This window comes from Podarcis gaigeae (assembly GCF_964106915.1).
Source record: "Podarcis gaigeae genome assembly, chromosome: 8".
NCBI lineage: Eukaryota > Metazoa > Chordata > Lepidosauria > Squamata > Lacertidae > Podarcis > Podarcis gaigeae.
In genome coordinates, this window is record NC_139684.1 from 57,207,617 (window position 1) to 57,216,225 (window position 8,609).

Consider the following 8,609-nt stretch of genomic DNA (forward strand, 5'->3'; position numbering starts at 1 on the left):
TGTATGCTTCTCCTTGGTTTGGTCGGCCTCTGTGGATACGGCAATCGCCGAGGGCCAAAAATGTTCTCGCGAAGCACGTTCAGCGTTTTCCTCCTTTCTCTCTGCAGCATCGAGGCGGAGCCGGGAGAAAGGTCCTCCCCTTTTCCCTCCCTGGATCTTACGAAGGAAATTCCGTAGCCCCGTTGAAGTTAGCATTCTGCAATCACCCGCAGCTCTTACACTTACCGGTATTTCACAATAACGCATTTAAAATATAATCTAATAGATACATATGTATGCATGTATGTATGTATCATTTGCATTTTAAAACTCTCATCCCTCCTCACCCGATCTCAACATGTTTGTTGGCATCCGTCTGTCCCGAGAGACCATGGAGCATTCCTCCAGGGGTGAAGTCAAACCGCTGCGTAGGCAGCACCAAAGTGACTCTCCTGGGGCGCAAGCCTGGGCAGTGGGCATGGAAAGACTAGTGCAGTGGTTACCAACTGTTGGTCCGTGGACCCCAGAGGGTCCACGTAACCCACACAGGGGGTCCGTGGCACCATTTATACAACAAAAACTAACACAAATATATCAAAAAAATAATAACGAAAAATAGGAAGTCCCAAAGTACTCCCTAAAGTAGGCTTTTGAAAAACAGGGGAACCACATCTCTAGTGCCAGGGGCGCGGAGGAAGCCTGCTGCACCAAGCCCCGCTGGGCCCAGGAAGCGCAGCACTGCCCAGGTGAGGAGAGGGGCAGCAACGCTGCATCATTGATATCAACAGGATAACTTCAATCTTTACCACTAACTTCAGAAGAGCCTGTTACCGGAAAAATCCGAGGGCTCCCTTGGACAAAACAAAGACACCAACCAGGATAACTTGGAGCAAAACAGCAGCCTGTAGGCTTGGCCTTTATTGAACTGTTGCAACAGGGTGTTCCCCTCACTTGCAAGAGAGAGGAAAGACACAGAAAAATGGTGTGCAAGGTTTTATAAAAACTTTTGGAATTCCCATCCTGTAAGTCAAGCCCACCCCCAGAAACATCATGCATACATTACAGAAAGGAGGGGTTGAGGGAGGAGTTGTGGTGGTAACCTCATGCATACATTACAGAAAGGAGGGGTTGAGGGAGGGGGGGTGGTAACCTGAGTGTCCTGTCACCTGGCTGGCTCCCTTCTCTCCCCCTCCCCATGAGTCACTTCCAGGAGACAAAGGGGAGTTGGCAGTTTCCTGCCCCTAGAGGGAAGATCTAATCATTGTCCTTTGTTTCAGTCTATGCTGAATCCACTCCCGTATGCAAGTTCTTTGTAATCTTTACAGATAGGTAGCTGTGTTGGTCTGCCATAGTCAAAACAAAACAAAAAATTCCTTCCAGTAGCACCTTAAAGACCAACTAAGTTAGTTCTTGGTATGAGCTTTCGTGTGCATGCACACTTCTTCAGATACCTGAAGTGTGCATGCACATGAAAGCTCATACCAAGAACTAACTTAGTTGGTCTTTAAGGTGCTACTGGAAGGAATTTTTTTTGTTTTGACTTTGTGATCTTGATTGTCTTCTGTCTAGGGCCATCAGGGTTGGCATAGCAACTGGGCAGGGCTCCTGTGGATGTGCTGGGATGGTGAAGGGATTATGGCTGCCCTGTATCAAACCTTCCCCATTTTGTAGTCCTTCCTTCATGGCGTACAATAAAAGTGGAACAGTGCAAATCCGATGCATGGTTGATTTTCTATGAATTTATAACAGAAGCGTAGTGTATGTAGTGTGTGAGTGTGAGTGTGTGTGAAGTTTGTACAAACTGGATGATGGGGAGAGGGTTTCCTGCTACAAGCCCAACACACTTTAACAGACTATACGGTGGACCAAGGTTGTAGGGGAACTTTTCTATCCGAGAAACTTAGAAGAACAATTTTGTGCGTGTCATATCAGAAGTAAATCCCACTCTGCTCAATGGGACTTACGGGTAAATACGCATAGGGTTGTAACTGTGCTGACTGGGGCTGGTAGGTGCTGCAGTTCAAAACATCTGGAAGGCACCAGGGTGGCGAAGGCAGTGTAATAGGGTGACCTTTCCATTCTATCAAGCACACAGATTAGGTGGGAAGCTGATGAAACGCTTTCCTGAGTATCTTAAAGGGAAACAAGTGCAAGGTCATATAAAAATAATAATCTAGGACCAAATGCACCAGCACCTCAAGGCTCCTGCTTATTCTCCCCACCATTTATATACAAATAAAACCAGAGGGCTTTTGTTAATGAAGGACACTCCTATTATATGCTATATAAACAAAAAGAGCTAGTGCCCTTCATTTGCTTTGAGCTTCAATCAGCCCCAGCCAGCACAGCTGTATTGTGCTGGTGCTATGGGAGCTGTTGGGAATTGTAGTTCAAAGCACCTGAAGGGCATCAGTTTTGGGAAGGCTGCCATATTAGCTAAGAAACTCAAGTTTCCAGATAATTTCACCTGAACTCCTCTTGTCCAGCTATAATCATTAGCTTTATATTGCCATCTGTGCACATGACACTTTACAAAGAATAGATCCTTGGCCTGAAAACTACACAAGAGAGACGGCAGTGAAAGGGGAGGCAACTAGGCCTAAACTGTTTATCTCATTTTAATCCTATCCTTCCTCCAAGGAGTGCTTGCCATCCCCAGGGAGACTTACCTGGCACATTGGTTGTTATCTTACATACCACATAAACCCTATCTTATTCACTCAGGTCTTTGGTGGGTAATTTTAATTACTGGTTGTGGGTCACCACCACCATCATTTAAAAAATATTTTTAACTGCCACCCTAGGGAGTTCTTGCTTCTCTTGTTAGTTGCACAACTAACTAAAGACTAATTTGTTTTGAGACAATTTTTAGTAGTAAGCAACAAATAATAATAGTAATAATTGTACATAATGGCAAATTGTTCTTATTTGTAGAAGAAAGGCAGTACACAATTTGTTGAAAAGAAATAAATACATTTAAGCCATTTAGTCTTTAGTGTGTGTTGAAATTTAGCCTACGCCTATCTTAGCAAGGCCACTCTTGTGCTCCTATATAGCTTGTGCTATTTATAGAGTAGGATGGATATTCTTCTTTTTTCTCTTTCTTTCTCATCTATCTATTCCTCTGCTCCCTTGCTCCACAGGGAATTTCCAGAGGAAATACGCTTGGCTGATAAAGCAGCCAGTGAATTCATGCCATCTGCTTTCAATCAGTGACTCTCTGAGAGTCAGCTTCACACAAGTTGGTGGGTCCAGTTATTCTAGCATGAGGCTACCATATACATACCTATATTTCAGAAAGAATGCTTAATGCAGTACACACACATATATGTACTAGCTCGGAGTAGATTTGGAGCTGTAGGGGGTGTAGATTGTAGACTGGGGAAATGCTGAGTAGTACCACCTGGTCTGCAAACTAGGGGTTGTGCCTGTGATACTGTTGCTTGTATCCTGAGAAAATTCCTTTCATCCAGAGTGTAGGCTTCTGTTATTTTACATCTCCATAGATCCCGATCACAAAACATAAATTTGTAGTAGCACACCTCTTTGTTTAAAACACCCCTCTCCCTGGCCACAAATTCTCCCTCCCTCCTCTCCCTCCCTCCATTTGGAGTCTTTCTGGGGCAACTGCCAAGAAACGCAGCAAGCCCAGGTGGGATCCAAGGGGTAGAGGACACAAAGGGGCTTTTGTCTGCCTTCTTCCAGCTGCTACCTTTGACAGTTGTTTTGCAGCTGCCCTCACTTTAGATTATTTATTTACTTAACTACATTTGTAGAATCAAATTTGTATAAGCTCACAACATAAAATGTTCACATACAATAAAAATAACAAAATCAAACAAGTTTCTGCCTACAAAATTCCAGCAGAAAGCATAAAACCAGGTGTCTGAAAAATCACACATGCACAAAACCAAAGCCAAAGATATTTAAAAAAACAAAAAACAACCCTAGGGGAATTTTAAAAAAGTCTTCACCTGACACCAGAATGTAACCACAAATAAGCCCCCCTTTTCCCTTGTGTGCCATGTTTTTCTTTTCTAGATTATAAACCTGTAGGCTAGGGATTGCCTGTTTTGGTAGCATGTAAACCTCTCTGGGAGCCTTTTTGGCTGAAAAGCAGGGTACAGATGCTCTAAATAAAGAATATATGATAGGGGTTTAGAGGAGTCAAAACATTTCACATATGTACAGTGACAGGCTGATGGGAGTTGCAGCCCAAAACATCTGAAGAACACCAGGTGTCATGGACTGGCAGGACAATGAGGAGAGAGGACAACCCAACAAGATGTGTAGCCGTGACTGGTACACACCGGGGCAAGCTGGGGGTGGAGAAGGAGAGGTTGGGGGGCATAGAAAGTACTCAAGGGCAACAGAGGATGGCGAGGGGATGGGGGTCAGTACACAGGAACCAGAGGAGCAGAACTTGTCCCCAGAGCCAGAGGGGCCCCTGTGTCCATGAACACAGCAGGCTTGGAGGCATAGGAAGCAGCGGGGGGGGGGGTAGCTGGCCAGGTAGAGGCTTGTTAGCTCTGGAAGGAGGTATGTGACTCCTCAACTGGAGTAAGCTCAGGAAAGGTAGGGTCACATGCTTTGTTAAATCCAGATCCTGCAGTCAACATTCATGGTATAAAAATGAAGTAGGAGGTGAGGAGGTCTGCTCAGCTTCCCACCTTGATGGACCTTGGTTTGGATGTTCTAGGAGCTCTACAGGACTACTTTTGGGGACTGTATGTACCAGTGGAGACTTGCTGCCAGGTGCGCTAGGGGTTCAGGACACCAGGAGTGCAAAGACTGTGCTAGGGCCTTCATACTGTCAAGGCATCACATTTTCTCAATCAACAGAAAGCAAAATTAAAGCATATTTCCCATGCAATGCTCTCTCTTATGGCCAAGATGCTTCTGTAATGTTTACTCACAAGTGAATTCCATTCAGCAAAGATCCTTTGGAATGTCAACTGAAAGTGTCCACCTAGCATGTTATGCCCAATATCAGTTTGTTCCCAACCTAGGGGGTGTGTTCTATTCACAATACAACAGTTGTTTAAAATTATTTCAAGAAACTGCATTATGAGCCCCTTGTGGTCCAAGCGCATCAGCTGGAAAAGTGGAATAAGCCCCACCCATGCTGCTGATGCACCCAGTGGCCCTCCACACTGGTGCCATTCCATCAGTGTATATATGTACACTAAGGTATGTGTGTAGAGATCCTCCATGCAAGGGGAGGAGGATGGCCTTGTTTGGGCCTTGTTTTGGAACTCTTCAAGTCGTTGCCCTAGAAGTGAATACAAAACTAAGCTAGATGGATCAGTGATGTGACTGAGTATCGATACAGGTCTTGGGTCTGATCCGGCAGGGCTCTTCTTAGGCATAGAAGTTTATTAAATAAATATGGACCATAAAGAAGGCTGATCGCTGAAAAATTTATGCTTTTGAATTATGGTGCTGGAGGAGACTCTTGAGAGTCCCATGGACTGCAAGAAGATCAAATCTATCCATTCTTCAGCAAATCAGCCCTGAGTCCTCACTGGAAGAACAGATCCTAAAGCTGAGGCTCCAATACTTTGGCCACCTCATGAGAAGAGAAGACTCCCTGGAAAAGACCCTGATGTTGGGAAAGATTGAGGGGACGACAGAGGACGAGATGGTTGGACAGTGTTCTTGAAGCTACCAACATGAGTTTGACCAAGCTGCGGGAGGCAGTGGAAGACAGGAGTGCCTGGCGTGCTCTGGTCCATGGGGTCACGAAGAATCAGACACGACTAAACAACAACAACAGGTATATTTATCTCTTAATTTGGCTTTGTTCAAATATTTTATCAGCCTTGAAGCTTGCTATAGGGAAGGGTCATAACTCAGCAGTAAGTACATTCTTCTTATTCAGAAGGCCACATGTTCAACCCCTTGGCTGCCAATTAGCCACTGGGCAACATTCAAGGTGCTGGTGGTAGTGGTATACAAAGCCCTATACAACCTGGGACCAGGGTACCTAAAATATTATCACCTTTCTTGAATACCTTACCAACTATTGTACTTGCCATAGCTGTCAACCTTCCCTTTTTTTTGCGGGAAATTCCCTTATTCCAGCGCTGTTTCCCGCTGCTATCCCGGATTGTTAGATATCCTGTAGACTGTCCCCAGGACAGGTGAGGCTGCTGATCCCTTATTTTCAAATCTGAAAGTTGACAGCTATGGTACTTGCAGGAGAGGGCATCCTACTGATATCACCTCAGCAAAGGCTCATTTTGTGTGATGTCAGAATTGGACTTCTAGTGTGGTGGCACCTCCTACCCTTTGGAACTTAATTCCATTACATATCAGATGGGCCCCATCTCTACTGTCTTGTTGGAATCTGTTGAAGACTTCCTTCTGTGATGGACAGGCCTGGGTCTGCCTCCAGGTGACCCAGAGACCAGTGGGAGCTAGTAGGATCATCACTCAATCTGAACAGAGAGTGGGGAGTTTAAGTGAGGTGACAGTTTAACCATCAGGTAGGAGAGAGGGACTATATGTGAGGATAGACAGTGACTGTCAATGTGGGCAGTTGGGGTTTGGACTATCTGAGTTCGGTTAACTGGGCAACCCACTTTTGATTCCTTCAGGGAATATTAAATCCTAGAAGAGGCTGAGCAGATGGGAAAAGCCTACCATGCCCAGTGCATTTTTTTTCTAAAAAAATATTTAGGAGTACTCTAATTTTCCTACTCATATTGAAATACTGCCTCTCAATAAGGCCAAACTTAAATTCACAAAATGTTATGGGTATGCGTACCCGTGTCCCCCCAGAAAAAAAAGCACTGACCTTGCCACTTGTTCCGATTCAGCAATAAACCATGGAAAGCATATGGGGGAAACAGAGGTGTGGGTGACTTGATGAACTCTGGTGTTTTGTGCCTAATTTGTGAAACCATCAAGCTCGAAATCTAGAGAGAGTGTAATTAAATAAACATTTCAGTTTTATTCCAGAAGTGCCTCCTCATCCTTTGAACCTCTGAGGATTGAGTGGACACTGGGCAGAAGTACAATACCTAGCTGCTGTTTGATCATAAATGCTACGACAAATAGCTATTTGAGACCTCTTATGCATTAATAACAGGGAGTTTTTATCTATTAACTCAGAAAATTGGAAATTGGTCGTATTGCCCTGCTCTTATCTTCAGTGAGGGTCTCTTTCAACAACCCTTCTGAGTGGAGACGATTATTTCAGCCAGTATTCATACTGGATTTGAAATTGTTTTTATATTTGTAATTCTTTTAATATTACTCTTGGGGTTGGTCCAGAGGGTGCAACTGGTGCAGAATGTGGCGGCTAGGTTGCTTGTAAGAAGAAGAAGAAGAGTTTGGATTTGATATCCCGCCTTTCACTCCCTTTAAGGAGTCTCAAAGCGGCTAACAATCTCCTTTCCCTTCCTCCCCCACAACAGACACTCTGTGAGGTGAGTGGGGCTGAGAGACTTCAGAGAAGTGTGACTGGCCCAAGGTCACCCAGAGGCTGCATGTGGAGGAGCGGAGACGCGAACCCGGTTCCCCAGATTACGAGACTACCACTCTTAACCACTACACCACACTGGCTTGTAGTGGGGAAACTACCACCAACATATAGCAGCACCCTGCTTCTGGGATTTGCACTTGCTGCCAGTCTGTTACCAAACAAAATTCAAACTGGGATACTAACATTTAAGTCCCCACATAGCTGAGAACCAGGTTACTTGAGAGGCTGCCTATTTTGCATCCAATAGGCCACCATGGTCTGCAGGAGAGTTTAACCTGCATGTTCCAAAAAACTCAGAAGCCCCTTCCACAGAAACTCGGAACAGGGCTTTTGTGTGGTTGACTCTTTTGTGGAAGAGCATACCTGTCCAGTTCTGCCAGGCACCCACTATCTGCACTTTCCAGAAACAACTGAAGGCATTTTTGTTCCGATGGCCATTCCCTAGCTGGAGAAATGTACTACGAGTCTTATTTTAAATGCATTTGTTGTTCTTGTGCTTTTAAATATCTTATTTGTAAACACACCTCAAGACGACAGTTTAGAAGGCGATTAATTTATTACTCATTATAATGTAAATGATTTTAACTATTTTTGTACATGCAGTTGTTTTAACTGTCTGTTTTACAGATTTTTTTAATGGTATTGAGAAATTTATCCAAGATGCTTTAAAGGAAGTAATTTGTGCTAGAAATAATATGATAGCTGCATTAGTATGTAATGAGAGTGCCTATTAACGAACTATAAAGGAATTTATTCTGGCTTGCTGGGTAGACTTCCATCCTCCCTGCAAGACCCCTTTGGCCCTATTAAGAAAAGCAGAGCGGCCTCAGTTGTCCCCGATCTGAGGCTATGTGCATTATTTTGCTAGCAGCTTAGAGGTTCACGATTATGGAGATATAATAACCAGAGCAAGCAAGCAAACCTTTAAAACAATACACAGAAATATTTCCTTCCCATTGACACTAACCCACCCCGCGCCCGCTTTATCACAGCGCCTCAAGATGAGGGAACTACAATCCCCATCAGGCCATAGGCACGGCGCATGCTCTGTGGGAGGGGAAGGGTAGGGGTCGATGAAACCGCCGCACAGGCGCAGCTGAACATGCTGGGCTAGCTCCGCCTTCTTTCGCTTGCGGCTGAA